The sequence below is a fragment of the Cryptomeria japonica genome, chromosome 5, assembly GCF_030272615.1.
Source record: "Cryptomeria japonica chromosome 5, Sugi_1.0, whole genome shotgun sequence".
Taxonomy (NCBI): Eukaryota; Viridiplantae; Streptophyta; class Pinopsida; order Cupressales; family Cupressaceae; genus Cryptomeria; species Cryptomeria japonica.
Genome location: NC_081409.1, coordinates 266,021,740 through 266,037,587, shown reverse-complemented (window position 1 = coordinate 266,037,587; position 15,848 = coordinate 266,021,740). Strand labels below are relative to the sequence as shown.

Genomic DNA, 15,848 nt, shown 5'->3' with positions numbered 1-15,848 from the left:
TTTTTGTTTCTTTCTCTACCAATGACCCAGTAATGCCATCATATACAATGCAACAAAGAAATATTAAGAGTTGGGTACTATAAGCTACACATCTTCAAAGTCTCTACTCACAGAGAGAAAATCCTTATATGCCTTTTCAACTAGTAATTGAAGTTCAACCCTCCATATAGTGAAGATTAGACTTCATCAAATCAATCAATCCAAATTTTTTAGTTGGCAAAAAGTTCATTTTGATGGTGATGGATTACTATACACAATGGAGTGAAGCACAACACTTGGGAATCGTACTACTAAGGTGGGTGATCGAGTTTCTAGAAGAATGTGTGGTAACCAGATTTGGGATGCCTTAATGCTCTACTATGTGATAACCACCCTGCTTTCTTTTTTTTACAATAACTGAGTGGTTGATTGAGAATAAGGTAATTCTAAGATTTTACCCTAACTATTAACCCCAAGGCAATGCGAGTTTGCAAATTAAAATCTTCTAAAAGTAATTAACAAAGTCTTGACAAGAATCCCCATGATTGGTGCAACATTTTGAAATATGCCCTTTGGTTTGATAGAGTAAGAATTTACACCTATTTAGGAACATCACCCTGCCATATGGTTTATGGAAAGGTCTATTTTCTTGATAAACCTTATGATTCTTAGCCTACGATTTATGAAAGACTACATAGGGTCTAATGCTAAGACATAAGCTTAGTTCCTTGACTTATTGCAACTAGAAGAGAAAAGAGATACAACCATTCAACATTTCAACAAGCACCAAGGGTTAGTGAAGAGATGGTTTGATAAAAGAGCCCAATTCAAAGCTTTTAGAAATTTTATCTAATGTTGCTTTGGAATTAATCTCATTTAAAGAAAAGAGACCATGGTGAGTTTGCTTCTCTTTGGCTGGTTCCCCTTTAAATATTTGTGATTATAGGTGACAATACTTTTAGGCTATAGAGTTTGACTAGAGAAATTGTCTTGTTACCAATGGATGGAGAATTTCTAAAACAATATTTTAATGCCTAAAGGTTTTTAGTTTTCTCCCTATAAATAGTTTTGTATGTTTCCAGTCTTGGTATGTCAATTTATTTCATAATACTTTGTTTTCTAGTATCCTCCCATGTTGACATGTTTTTTAGCACTACGCCGAACACAGAATAAAGTTTCCAATGGTCACTTCACTCTCTCTTGTTTAAAATCAGACCGTATGCTGATTGCAAAGAAAGATCAAACGGCTAATCTCAAGGTTCCTTTCACGCATGGACGAGACTCAGTTAGTTGATGGGTTTGTTGTTAACCCAAGGGGCCTTATGTATCCTCACAGAAAATATTAACAAACTTGCGGGTTCAAGGATTTCTATGTGAATGATTTGCAATGAAAGCTCTATTTTTGGATTTTTTGGGGTGTTTAAAATATGCGGAAAGTAAATGAGTGAAGAGTTTATTAAACTCAGCTAAGACTAATCTAATCCCACGAATAAGGAGACGAGATCACTCATGCAAAATCCAACCACGCATCGCTTCGCCAGCTAAACACAACTACACGAAGGCGGTGCAATCTTCAGAGGGTGTGTTAAGGATTTTCAAATCACCAATGGAAACCATCAAATCGAACAATCTCCATTGATAATCAAGGCTAAGCATACACATATAACGAAGGCTCAGGCTAACTTTGCACAGTATGCAACAATCAGCTGCACACCAAAAGTATGAGCACGAACTCTACAACAAGCAACCCTATCAAATCTAGTTCATCTAACAACATGAAAGAAAATCTAATCTATATGAAGAGAGAGAGACCATGCGAGCTTCAAAACAACACAAGAACACACCAACAATAGAACAATGTATTAAGTGTTTGCTGCAAAAACTCTTAGCAACAATCTATGACAACAATCTCTCCTCCCTTACAAATGAGGGGGGTTACCCCTTTATATAGGCCTTGGGCCATGAACACACGCAAACCCTAATTAGGATTTCACCCTAAAAGATTCTCCACTCAAGATGCAACAAGGTGGGAATCAACAATTAAAACCCATCATGCCCATATACAATTTATTCAATAAGCCCAAAAATGGCATCCATTTGTGCATTAAATGCACCCCATCACATCAAATTTACCCAAAATACCACAAATATTCCCCATGCAAACATAAATGCCCATCATTCTTCATGCAACGACTGCATGCAAAAAGAATCTGTGATAAAATCATTAAGATGACGACTACATGCAAAAAGATTCCTCATGCATTCAACATGCGTTCACCGGGATGCCACTAAGTCAAAATATTCCAGCAGTAAATGCGCCGCCACAATTCATCAACCTTCCATTTTTTACTTTTGGAGGGAAATTTGGAGGATTCTCTCGAGATTCACCTTATCCATGCACTTGGCTCGACTTTCCTTGTTCTGGACGAGATTTTCCACGCTTTTTTGCCATCTATTTTTTAGGAACTTTCTTAAAATTTAGGACCCAAGTCCAGGAGAGAGGGAAATCTCTCACGAGTCCAAATCTGCAAAAAAATTTGAATTCTGATGAGATTTGGTGGCTAAAAATGGAAATTTTTAAAAAAGCTTCCGAGGGGATTCCTTGCTTTTCATTCCATTCCTTGACCCTTGAATTTTACATGCCTTAGAAGATTTCTTCAATTTTTCAACTTGGATATGGAATCTTGGTCATGGAGAAAATTCCATCCATTTTGGACTTATCCATGGCAACTTGAATTTGGAGTCTTCCAATGTACTTGGGCGTGGAATCACCTTGGAGGAGATATTTCATTACCTTCAAAACTTTCCTTACCTGCCTTTGAACTTGGGCGTTGAACTGGCCCTATGAAGGAATTCATCCTTTGCACATTTTCCATGGCTTGGGCATTTTAGCGCCCTTCCATTCACCTGGGCACTACTTGTACATGAAGGAGGAATTTTACCCTTCGAAGTTCTTCCTTGACTCGCTTGAACTTTGGCGCCCTTCCCTATGCATGGGCGTGGATTTCACTTTGTGGAGGAATTCAACATTTCATTCTTAGCCATCTGATTTTTTTGAATCCTACCTCTAGCATGGATGGAATTTGATTTGGAGGAATTCATCAAATTTAAAGTTTTCCATGGCACCTCATTCCTAGCGCCCTTCTACTCCCTTGGGCACTATTTTGACTATGGCGTGGAATTCCTTCATTTCGCATTTTTCCATGCCTCCATGGATTTGGTGCCCTATGACTTCCTTGGGCGGATTTTTGCATGAGGCATGGAATTTGAGGTTTTGGCACTTTCCTTGTCAACACAACTTTGGCACCTCACCTTCTTCTTGGAGAGGGAATTTGGAGTTTTTGAGTGTTTTCCATGACCCTAAGGTTTTAGCGCCTATCCTCCTTTTAGGGTGCAATTTCATGTTGGTGAAGGATTTTACCTTGCTTCGGGAGTTCTCCATGACTCAATGATTTTGGCGCCTTCATCCTTAGCTAGGCACTATTTTCTCCTACACATGGAATTTTGCATTTTCAAAGCTTTCCATGGCATGTCTCCTTTAGCGCCCTAGACACACTTTGGGCGGTAATTCCACATAGAGGTGGAATTTCACCTTTTTGAATCATTCCTTGCATAGGTGATTTTAGCACCCTATCTCTCTCATGGGCGTTGTTTTGCCCTGTGGAAGGAATTTCAACATTTTATCCTTCCTTGATGCCAAACTCCTCCACTTAGGTGAATTTTGAGTTTGATGAAGGATTTTTCCTCTTGCTTTCTTGGCTTAAGCCAATTCGGGATGCTTTCTAGATTGAAATGCCATTTTGAGGATATGAAGTGGACTCTACTAGACTTTGATTATTGTTTATCACTTTCCACTTCAGGAATGGATGCCAACACTTAGCTATTTTTAATTGATCCTGTCTGCTTTTGACTTTCCGGATTTGGACAGATTCTTCAGGAATGCTTAGTCTTCATCATCTGCCTATAGGGACCCGTCACAAACGAACTTTCCAAAAATAGAAACTTTTCAAAATGACAGAGTTAGAGCCCAAAACAAAAATATAAAGTTTGATTTTTGGCAAAATGAAGACATTCCGGGATAGTAAAATCCCTAAAAAATAGGAACTTTCTAAAAATAGAAAGTTGCTCCGAATTTGCTCAAATTTTACTTGGAGGTTCCTTAAAGGGGCCTGATTCCAATTCTATGTTCAATTTTTCCAAAACCCTAAAAGAAACCCCTAAAATATAGGGCCGAAGGATAAAACCCCAGATCCTAGACTTGGCCAAAATCATTCAAACGAAAAGCAGACTTAATCAACTGACCCCCAAACACTTACAAAGAAGAGAGACTGACGAGACCGCCGCAAAAGGACCCAAAACACAAAGCCATTTGTAATGGGGCGATGTGTGAAAACGTCACAACACTACCTTTGTGGCACAATATTCTAGTTTTATCTAAACACCCTCTAGTTGAGTTTGGTGGACTGCAAACCATCTTTTTGGTTCTCTGTTTAACAAATGTTTTTAAACATTATTTTAGTTTGGATGGGAGAAATTTCACCCCTATTCAAACCCACTCATTAACAAATAGGTTTTCAGACCACTAGATATACCCTCTACCCAACACGTTTTTTTTTTCCAATATTTCGACATACACATTCTAATACCACAGGATCGAAACTAGTTTTGATACCATTTAATAAAATATAGGGTAGGGAACCAACTAAATGGTGACCTTTCCTTTGGAGTAACAAATCACAAAACTCTTACAGAATTAAAACATTCTTTACAATGCCTCACAAAATGAACTGAGGGACTCTACACCTATACCAAACTTTGAAGAACAAAATGCTGTAAAACTAGTCACTGAATGTAGTTTTTACAGGCTGAAATTTCATACCCCAATTAAGGACCTTTCACATCCATGCATTCTGTATTGTATCAGGATTTGGAGATCCTTATAGCCATTTAATTTACCATTTTAAAACATAAAAGAATTATTTTTCACATACTCTCAAAACTAATTAAGTTTGGTTGATAATTCACAAGCAAACTATATAGGAAACGTGTTGATTTTCACTATCATTGACAGAAGAGTTTACATCAAGTCCTCATAAGGAAATTTTGGTGGCATTAACCCTTGCGAAACTGATTTACAAAAGATTTAAACTTCCTCTTAGAAACCTACATTTGACACAAAACAACATTATTTAGCAATAGAATGGAAGTCTGGGCACTAGTCTTTTGGGATTTTGGCATAGTCTTCACCCAAGAGCTTCTTTACCTGCACATTGACCCTCAAAGTCTAATTATACACCTTAAACCAGTGAAATATTCCTCTTAATTTTTTTCCATTTTTTTCCAATTACAAGCACCACAAGCACCCGTTAGGATTAGAAAATGATAATCAAAAACACTGCTGAAAGTAACCCTTCCATTTTCTGATCACCAAGAGCCCAATGTGGGAAGGTGAGAGCATACGGTGATAAGGGGATCGTTAGCTCAATGATTTGCTAGAAATTACAATGCAAAGTACAATACTGGGCGGCAAGCCAGCCCCTTCCGCTTATCCAGCGGGTGATAGAACTTCCACAGTAGTTTGGCGGTGCAACCAACCAATTACAAGATTACAAGGAACTGCAAATAGCAACAATCACTCGACCACTTATCTAGTGGGAAGATTGAAAATGGAATTGCAATCTACTCAACCGCTTACTCAACGGGAGGACAATGTTACAATAATAAAAGAAAGGTGGCAAGCCAGCCTCTTCCACTTATTCAGTGGGTCCTGAGCAACAATCCATAAATAGATAGCTGTTAGTACTACTAATCAGCTTTACAATGCATATTATGGATTTTCCGATCATGAGATATCGCTGTCCAAGAGATAGGCGGCAAAGCCAACCTCTTCCACTTATGCAGTGTGACTAAGAATAATCAAGAAACTTGTTGTTAGTACTACTAACCAACATTACAAGATGAATATGAATGGTAAATCAAGTGCTGATAACAAGTCCAGTAGCTGCAAATAATAAGATATACAATCCCAAAACCAACACAGACCAACCACACCAAGAACACTCTCCACACTAACAATTTCAAACTCTGAAAATACTAAACCACATGTTGGAAAAACGCAGACCAGCAACCTAAGAACTCACCAAAATGCTCACAACTTTGCCCACACTCAACGGAATGACCCCAAGGCAGTTGCAAATGAAAGATATAAGACAAGCGATTAAGTTAGACCCAACAAACTGCATCAAATACCCCCAAATGAATTCTTGCGCACATTCCCAGGCAGCCCAACATGGCACGGCTAGGGTAGAGGTACGATTTGCATTATAAAAATGAATACACAAAATTAGGCACTACAAACTTACAAGAATGATTGCCTGGGGCATAGGAAGAAAATGAGCCACTACCCAAAATGAGGTGACACCCGGACAAAGAGATATGAACGAAAATAAGCTACAGCTACACCGAAACCAGCAACCTGGAACACACACACAACACTTCAAAAACAGGAAAACTCGAACACACACTTGAAATGAATCCATCCATTCTTTTGAGTGAAGAACAGTCCCAAATCTCAACTAGTCGCTATCTTTCAAGCGAGAAGCCAAGCATTCAATCTAGGAGGAGACGATCCTCGAAGCATTCAATCAGCATTCCGACAACACTTCGTTATAATATTCATGGATACCCAAAATGAGAGCCCAAGGCCTTTATTTATAATCTTCTCTCCAAATCGAACTTCCTTTCCCTCCAATATGGGATTAAACACTAACATTCAAATTTCTTTTAATTTGCCTTTCATTTCATTTTATTCCATCTCCTTCCCAAATAGCCCAAGTGCATAGATGAGTCACTTTATTAAAATTGCCAATAATATAATAAGTGAGCGCTCAACATAAACTTAGGAAGATGACTTTTTAAATATTTTATTTAGCAACAATGTATTTCTCCCTTAAGCAAATATCAAATATATTGTAAAGTCATAATCCTTTTTAATGAAAAATACCTCCATGTGCATCCAAACTTAGGCTATAAGTTGATAAATTAAATATCAAATCGACCCCCTTTATGTCATACACCATTTACGCCTAGTCCAAGGGGAAAATAATAAAGTATTAAAAAATACTTTAATTGTCATATACTGAATACTACTCAAAATAATCTGAAGGCTAGAATCTTGAAAAATGCACTGCTTGCCATAGCTTCTGAACTGAACCACAACAACCCGCCAAAAATAGAATTGCCAAAAATAGTACTTACTATAAAAGCACACTGCTAAAAATAGTAAGTGTTTCCAAAGTGATTTTTACCACATTCTAAGTAGTTGTCACAACTTACTAAAAATAGTAAGTCTGGAAAAAGTATTCAGATTCATTTGCATGTTACACTATCGTGAAGCTCTTTGAAAACCCAGAAAAACCCAAAGAAATAAGCTGCTCTCGCCTCCACTTACTAAAAATAGTAAGTGTGTCAAACTCCGCTGCTTGCTATGCATGTACCATCATTGCGAAGCTTTCCGAGAACCCAAAAGGAATCCAAAACCCAAACTAACAAACTCCAACATGCAGGCCACCAAAAATGTCGAAACATCCTCCTAGAAAAAAAGAAACCCTAATTATGCCTCTGACTGACCAACGGGTCTCAGAATTGGCCAACAGACCCCAAAACAAACTAGAGCGGAAAAGGGGGCATTACAACCAGTAAGAAAAATGAATAATCTCTCTTTCCTTCCATTCCAACCTTAACCTTTGTCTATTTCTAAAAAATTAGATATAAGTAAGAAGATCTTTCAAGTTGAAACTTCCAAACAATGAGCATGAGAGAAAATCAAGGAATACAACTCCTCCAATGTGGCACCCAAATAAAATTGCATGAGATCATGAATGTGCACCATCCTTCTATACGAGTCAAAGTAACATGCAACATTTCAAATAGGACTCCTACAATGCAAGAACTAGGACATGCACACTTTTGGGTGACCTACAAGTTTCTCTTTGACTTAAAACTCTTCCTTCACATGGGCGCATGGATTGAGGATAAAAATATGGCTTCAAAGGTGTCTCATGAAATTTGAAACTTTCCCCAGTCTTATTTCCAACTTTCCTTTAAGTCAACTCGTCAAATTTCTCCTCCTAGGCGCTTGCATTGCTAGTAAACAAATTGTGTGTGAAGTGAATCTCTCTAAACATCTAGGGAAGATTTTGAGAGGGAAAGGATTCAAATTTGAATTTCCAAAAGATTTAGAGCCAACCAAAAAAATAAACATTGTATTATTGGTTGATATTGATTGCTCATTTCCCAAGATGTTGTACAACACTTTCCCTAGAGTGTTTTCTTTGGTTTTCAATAATCAACAGTCTATGCCCATAGTTTTAAAACTCGCCAGACTTGCCACAGACTTGCGAGTCCATTGGCAGGCCGAGTCGACTTGCCAAGGACCCACGAGCTGAGTCCTAACAAAAGACTCGTGATTTTTTTCAATGGACTCGCACGAGTTTTTTACATGGACTCGCGTCACCCAGCCACGGTTTAAAGTGGTTTTTTTTTTCTTTTTTCACTCATTTGGCATTGTTGCTTATTGAAAATAGGTTTGTAGGGTTTGAAGGAGGAGAGGAAACAAGATTAAAACAGCAAAAGAGATCTAGGTAAGGATTTTTCCTCTCTTTTTTTTCATTTCCATGTTTTGAAAATCAAAAAAATCTTGAAAAACAAGGGGATATGCTGCCAAAAAATTTCTATTTCCCTTCCTAAATTATTTCCTTATATTTTTTCCTTGTTTTCGAATGCTATTTTTTCCAAATGATTCATTATCATTTTTTTTGTTGATTTTCTACAAAACCTTGTTTTATTTTATTTTTTCATGTTAAAATAGCAATGGCAAGTTCAACTGCAAGGGCAACCCCAAGGCCAGGAAGACAAAAAGACAAAGCATGGAAGTATGGGATGCCAAGAAACAAAAAGGGGGAGGTTGCACCGAATGTATGAAATGGATGACTAGTGGAATCAACAGATTAAAATACCACCTTGCACAAATACCTGGATAGCGTGGAGATATGCCCCAAATCAACTCCGGAGATTATTAGAGAGATGAAGGCCCTTCTTGCTGAGCATGATATGCAAAAGGAAGAAAGGCAAAAAACAAAAGAAGTCGTGGCAGCTGCAATGAATCCCACATTGTCCTCTTTGGGTCCCCTTGGTCACACTCATGGTTGTGGAAACCCAAATTTATGTCAATCACTTTCATCTTTTGGTGACAATGAGGGTGAGGCTAGTGGCACTCCTATTAGATCACACCCTAATTTTTTTGTTCCACACAATGTTATAGGAGCACAACCTTCACTTAAAGGTATAGGATGGAATAGAGAGAAGCATGAACAAGCAAAGATAGCAGCAACAAACTTTGGTTTTACAATAATATACCTTTCAATGCGGCAAACAATGTGTATTGGAAAGGTTTGGTTAATGCATTTACAGTTGTAGGTAAGCGGTTTAAGGCCCCAATAGGTCATGACTTCGGTGGGCTATTGCTAGAGCAAGCTGTAAGAAATATACAAGTTGTGGTTGACAATTAGAAAAAATTTTGGAGGAGAAAAGGATGCAGCATTTTATCGGATGGATGGATAGATGGATGTAAGAGGGCTCTTCTCAGCTTCTTGGTGGCTTCAAATGGTTCAATGGTATTCCTAAAGTCTTTAGATGCCTCAAATGAAATTAAAAATGCAGACACTTTGTGTAATCTATTGGATGAGGTGATTCAGGAAGTTGGAGTTGAGAATGCTGTCCAAATTATCACGGACAACGCAACTGCATATGTATTTGCAGGTAGAATGCTTATGGAGAGGCGTCCTACAATTACATGGAGTACTTGTACTACACATTGCTTGGACTTGTTAGAGTACATTGGGAAGATTGGATGGATGAAAAAGTGGTTGAAGATGCAAAAAGTGTCACCAAATTCATCTACAACCATACTTGGGTCTTTGCTTTGATGAAATAACACACAAATGGCAAGGACCTTGTGTGACCTAGAGTGACATGATTTGCTAGCTACTTCCTCACTTTGCAGAGCATTCTTGGTGTCATTCCTCATTTTAAGCAGATGTTTGTGTCTGATGCTTGGTTGGAGTCTGTATACTCCAAAAGACCTGAAGCAGAGAAGATTGTAAGCATTTTTTTTATGAAAGGTTCACCAAAAGTGGAGAGGAGTTGATTGTGGTAAGTAACAAACACAAACGTAAACTTTATACAAGATAATCTATTTGCTGATTTTATTTTTTAGGGGATAATTTTGTACTAATTTAAAATTTGTTTTCATTTTTGGTGACAAAACCTTTGGTAAGGGTTCTTCGTATGGTGGATGGAGAGGGCATGCCAATGGGTTTAATTTATGAGGCCATGGATAGGGCCAAAGAGGCCATTTCACATTATTATCGCGGAAATACAAGAAAATGTGAAATCCTTTGGCGCATCATTGATTGTAGGTGGACAAATCAACTCCACCAACCAATACATGCCTTCGCCTACTTCTTGAACCCAAAATTCTACTCCTCTGATTCATTTAGGGCTGATGAGGTCATGGCAGTTGTTGTTGCATGCATTGATAAGATGGCACCTGATCCTGAGTTGAGAGATAAGGTTCGTGTTGAGTTGGAGGTGAGATTTGACATTTGCTATATCTTTATTTATGAATTTGGAAATGTTCATCATTGAGTTTGACACTTTGACTATCTATTTATGAATTTGGAAATGTTCATTGTTCAAGATCTAAAAGAGCGCAGAGGGGAGACTCTTCTCTTCACAACAACAAATTGATAGGAGAGGAAAACAACAACCAGGTAAAAAATTTAGTTCAATACTGCAAGGAAAAAACTACAAACTTGATTGTTACATTTTTTTCTCAATTCTAATATTTCTAAATGTTTTTTGTAGATTTATGGTGCTAGCACGCCTAATCTTCAAAAGATAGCCATCCGTGTTTTGTCTCGGCCATGCAGTGCTTCTGGGTGTGAATGGAATTGGAGTGTATTTAAGAGCATTCACACAAATAAGAGAAATAGATTGACACAAAAGCGCCTGAATGATCTTGTCTTCGTTTGGTACAACCTCCACCTTTGAGTTAGAAAAGTGAAGGGTGTTTCACATGAGGCCATTGACTTGGATGATATTGATCCATATGGTGATTGGACCGTCAATAAATAAAATGATGGTGATGATGTCCTCCTTACCGAAGAAGAACTTGCAGAAATAGAGAGAGGAGCAGCACAAGAAGCAGAAGGAGCAATATTGGATGAAATGGAGGAGGATGCAGATGAGGACAAAGATGAGGACAAAGATTTAGAGGAAGAATTATCTCACCATTTAGATACCTCAACACCTACTGCTACTACTACTAGCTCAAGGCCTAAAAAATTGAGCTATATTAGGAGAACAAAGAGGAAGATGTAGTCTTCTCTTTAGTTTGTTCATTGTTGTTTTTCACATACATTTGGACATATCATTATATGTAATTTTGTAGACATTTATAAACTTATGATACTATTATACATTTTAAAGTTTGAAACTGAGTATGAATGATGAAATTTCAAATATTGAGTGTTTGGAGATCATATGGCATGTGTAATGTTTCAATTATGGCTGGTGTGTTCTCTAAATGCATTAATTTCTTTATGCTTTTTTGTAAAACTATGGTTTTTTTTTTTACCGGGTCCTTTCGCGAGTCTTTCATGAGTCCGAGTTCGAGTCCGAGTCCAATTTTTTGGTTTGCCGAGTTTGTGGCGAGTCTGAGTATTCAAACTTTGGTCTATAGTAACAACAAAATTGCTTATACCTTATGAGGGTACATTGCACCAAATAAGTGAGGAATAATATTCAGTTTTAGCTTACATATTGGAAGTGTAACATGAGACAAGGCATGTGCTAGACTCCCTTTAGCAGCCTTTACATAGATGCTCATAGACATTTAAAATGAAAAATTTAGGTCATCAGCTCTGCTAGCTTTCTCATAACCAGTTGAAGAGCACATTGGTCAAAATTTTGATTCTCCACATCCTTCTAGAAGAGCTAGCGTAATCTCAACTTCAAGGCAAGAGACAACGGATTTGCACATGAGTATCCTTGGCAAGAATCTTGACTATTCATGGAGGTCCAGGGCTGAATGTCTTGTGAACCTACAAGAGGATCCCCAATTTTTATTATAAAGACCAATCTTTCTTCCTTCATGCAATCCAAAGGGCTACTTGAGACACAATTATTTGAGTATCGGAGTCCAGTCTCATAAGAAGACATACAATGATAGCCTTCTGAGAACCAGAAGCAATTCCATACTTCAAAACACCTGAACACTCCTGAGTCCTGATGCACTAATTGCTGGAAGATGATCCCTAAAGAGATCCTAATATGCAGTAAAACCAGAAATTATAATCCTGAATCTAAAATTTGGGTCATCAGCTCTGCTAGCTTTCTCATAACCAGTTGAAGAGCACATTGCTCATAATTTTGATTCTCCACATCCTTCTAGAAGAGCTGGCAAAATCTCAACTTCAAGGCAAGAAACAATGCATTTGCACATGAGTGATCTTGGCAAGAATCTTGACTATTCATGGAGGTCCAGGGCTGAATGTATTGTGAACCTACAAGAGGAACCCCAATTTTTATTATAAAGACCAATCATACTTTCTTCATGCAATCCAAAGGCTACTTGAGACGCAATTATTTGAGTATCGAAGTCCAGTCTCATAAGAAGACATAGAATGATAGCCTTCCGAGAACCAGAAGCAATTCCATAGTTCAAAACACCTGAACACTCTTGATGCACTAATTGCTGGAAAATGATCCCTAAAGAGATCCTAATATGCAGTAAAAGCAGAATTTATAATCCTGAATCTAAACTCAGAGGATTATTTGATACCATATGAATCATTTCAGTAACTAGAAATTACCTCCCAGTGCATATTATTATTTATATTAGTAAGTCAAATTTTCAGACTATATCAGGGCTTCACTACAAAGTTGAAAATTGTACATCATCCAGAAATCAAGTTTTTCCGAAAGTAAACAATATAGCCAAACAAATGTACAAATATATTTTTCCCAAATTAACTAAGCACCATGCATTCTTAGAGGGTAAAAGAAAATTTTGACAGCAATCTGGTTGATTTTTGTACTGAATTCTAATATGGGGAAATAATTGCAGAGATTGAACAAAATCTTAACTTTCTGTCAAAAAGAGAAAGCGACTTCAGTACTTCCATGTTTTTGCAACAATACTCTAGTTGAATTTGTTGATGAAACTAAAATATTATTTTCAACTTTAAAGGAAATATAACTTGCTGATTCTTGACCCATGTAGAACCTATCAAGCCAGAAGCAAAATAATTGTTCTAAACAAACACACATATTTAAATTCTTGATAAAATTATGTGTTCCCTGCTCTGTTTTGATCAAATACACAATCTTCAGGGCAAATCAAATTTGCTTTCTAAGAAGAAAATTTGATAAAAAATGTAGACCTGTAATGTTAGTAGCCTGGAAATTTAATTTCATACATGCAAACATTCCTAACAAGAAGCATTACAACTTTTCAAAACAATCGCAAAAAATAGAAAAATGGTGCAATGCTTTCAGACAATATAAGTAGTCTTAAATAAGAACATCACAAGCGTTGTGAATCAGATTTTAGCTAAATTCACTATACTTTTTACACAGAAATCGCACCTATTCAGAGTTTCTTGGCAAAACCAAAATATTTGTTGTCAAGAGTAAGACACATAAACCCACGCATTGAATAACTTTTCAACTGGAAAGCGAAGTAGTTGTTCCAAACAAACATAAGTGCTCACATTTGGTCATAATACAAAACCCTGCAGTTGTTTTGACCCGTAATAAGTACTCTGGAATTTTTTTGAGTCCATTTCACTGTTTTTCCGACAAAAAAAAGAAAACTGAAATATTTAATTAAAATTCAGCGTGTAATATTTGTTATCAAAAAACATAATCACACATGTAAAGATCAAAACAATCTTTCCAAGGAAGCACGAACACTCACGCTGAGTAAAAATACAAAACTATTGCAGTGTTTTCAGACCAAATAAGCAGCCTCTAGACCAAGCCAACACCTTCCAGTCAGATTTTAAGTCTAATTTTACCCAAAATCATAGACCTTACCTATTGAAACTTTGTCCGCCTAACATAAATAAATTGTTTTCGGAGAGCACAATGTCTCACATTTAAGGATCTCTCAAGCAGGAATCAAAACTAAATGCTCCACACAAGCACAAATATTCAATTTCCCAACAAGGCAACATAATCCTGCAATGTTTCAGACCAAACAAGAAATGTCAGAACAAAAGGAAGTGTTTTGGATTCACAGGCATTTGAATCCAATTCTAGGCAATTTCACTCTGTTCTCACCCAAAACTCTAATAATCAAAATAAAAAACTTTCAAACTACAGAGTTCTCTTTGTTTGTGCCAAAACAAAGGCCACAATATACAGTTCGTCAATTTAAGTCCAATTTTAGCAAAAGCTACTTTTCTTGACAACTAAAAAAATTTACACAAAAAATTAACACTCCAAAAGTCCTTAACGCTTCATGCTGAATTATTCACTAATCAGTCAACATAATATACGGTTATACCTCTTAATCTATTTTACTTCCAATTTAAGTTTTGCCAAAAATCACACTTTTGCTGCAACTATAACCCTTCAAGCACAATTCCACAAGTCTTCAACCCTTTGAGGCAAAAATTTAGTATTATTGACCAAAAACTACACTTTCTTAAACAGTTTGGCACCAATATAAGCCAAAACAAACAATTCTTGACCACGGAAATACTATTCCTTCACCAGTTGAGACCGATTTAAGCCAAAAGTTTTCTGTATTCAGCAATCGAAGCCTCTAACAACACTCCAAAAGTCTTCATCACATTTAGGCCAAACTAAACAGTGATTAACGTCAGAAATTCATCTACTTCACCAGTTAAACGCCAATTTAAGCCAGAAGCACTCTGCTTTTAATAATTAAAATCTCTAACAACACTTCAAAATTCTTCAAAATATCTACACCAAAATAAACCATTGCCAGCTACAGAAATACACTTCCTTCACCAGTTCAGCTCCAATTTAAGCCAAAATCACCCTGTTTTCAACAATCAAACCATCTAAGACTTAAAGAGAAAGAGAAACCAACAATCCAAAAGTTATCGAATCTTCTCAACCAAAATAAGCTCTAATCATCCATCAAAATATATTATCAATTTACTCCCAACGTAAGCCAAAACAGTACTGCCATTTCAACTGCAATCTAATCAAGCCAGCTACGAAAGCACTAATCATCCATCAAAACATATTTCTTCCTCCATTTACTTCCAAATTTAGCAAAAAAAACGCTGCGCTTTAAAAATCGGCTCAAAATATTATACATCAGATGCATTCAAACTCTTGCAAGCCAAAATAAAACATTAATCATCCTTCACAACATACAAATTCATCAATTTACTTCCACTATTAAGCAAAAATACACTAGTTTTTTCAGCATCAAACCAAAATAAACACTAATAATCCCTGACGACAAACTAATTAAACAATTCACTTCCAATTCAGCCTAAAGACTCTGTTTACAAGCATAATCCAAATTACACAGTAAAGATGATCAAAACCTGACCTGAGCATGAAATCAAAGACGAAGAAAATCCTCTACATCGTCTTCATCACATAATTCTTCTTCAAATTTCAGACGAAAGAAACATCCGGCGTATACGTCTCATTTTATAGAATTTTGACTAAAATTTTGTCACGAGAATTTCTCATTTCTTTCCAATTTTTTTTTTTCTGCCGCGTATGCAACGCCGATTCGTTCATCAAAAAAAGGACTT

At 36.8% G+C, this 15,848-nt stretch overlaps 1 protein-coding gene across 4 annotated transcripts in view; it reads right to left on the bottom strand.

The window, feature by feature from the left end:
- The window catches only part of LOC131035242 (uncharacterized), a 71,119-nt gene extending 55,271 nt beyond the window's left edge, over positions 1–15,848 (bottom strand). Inside the window, exons 1-3 of one of the 4 annotated variants that reach the window (XM_059221405.1) lie at positions 15,638–15,848; positions 14,140–14,283; positions 13,690–13,835 (exon numbers count right to left, since the gene is read on the bottom strand). The gene's annotated coding sequence lies outside the window, so the exon portion shown is untranslated. The remainder of the gene's footprint in view (positions 1–13,689; positions 13,836–14,139; positions 14,284–15,637) is intronic. The other 3 variants (XM_057966908.2, XM_057966910.2, XM_057966909.2) reach the window with 3 other exon arrangements.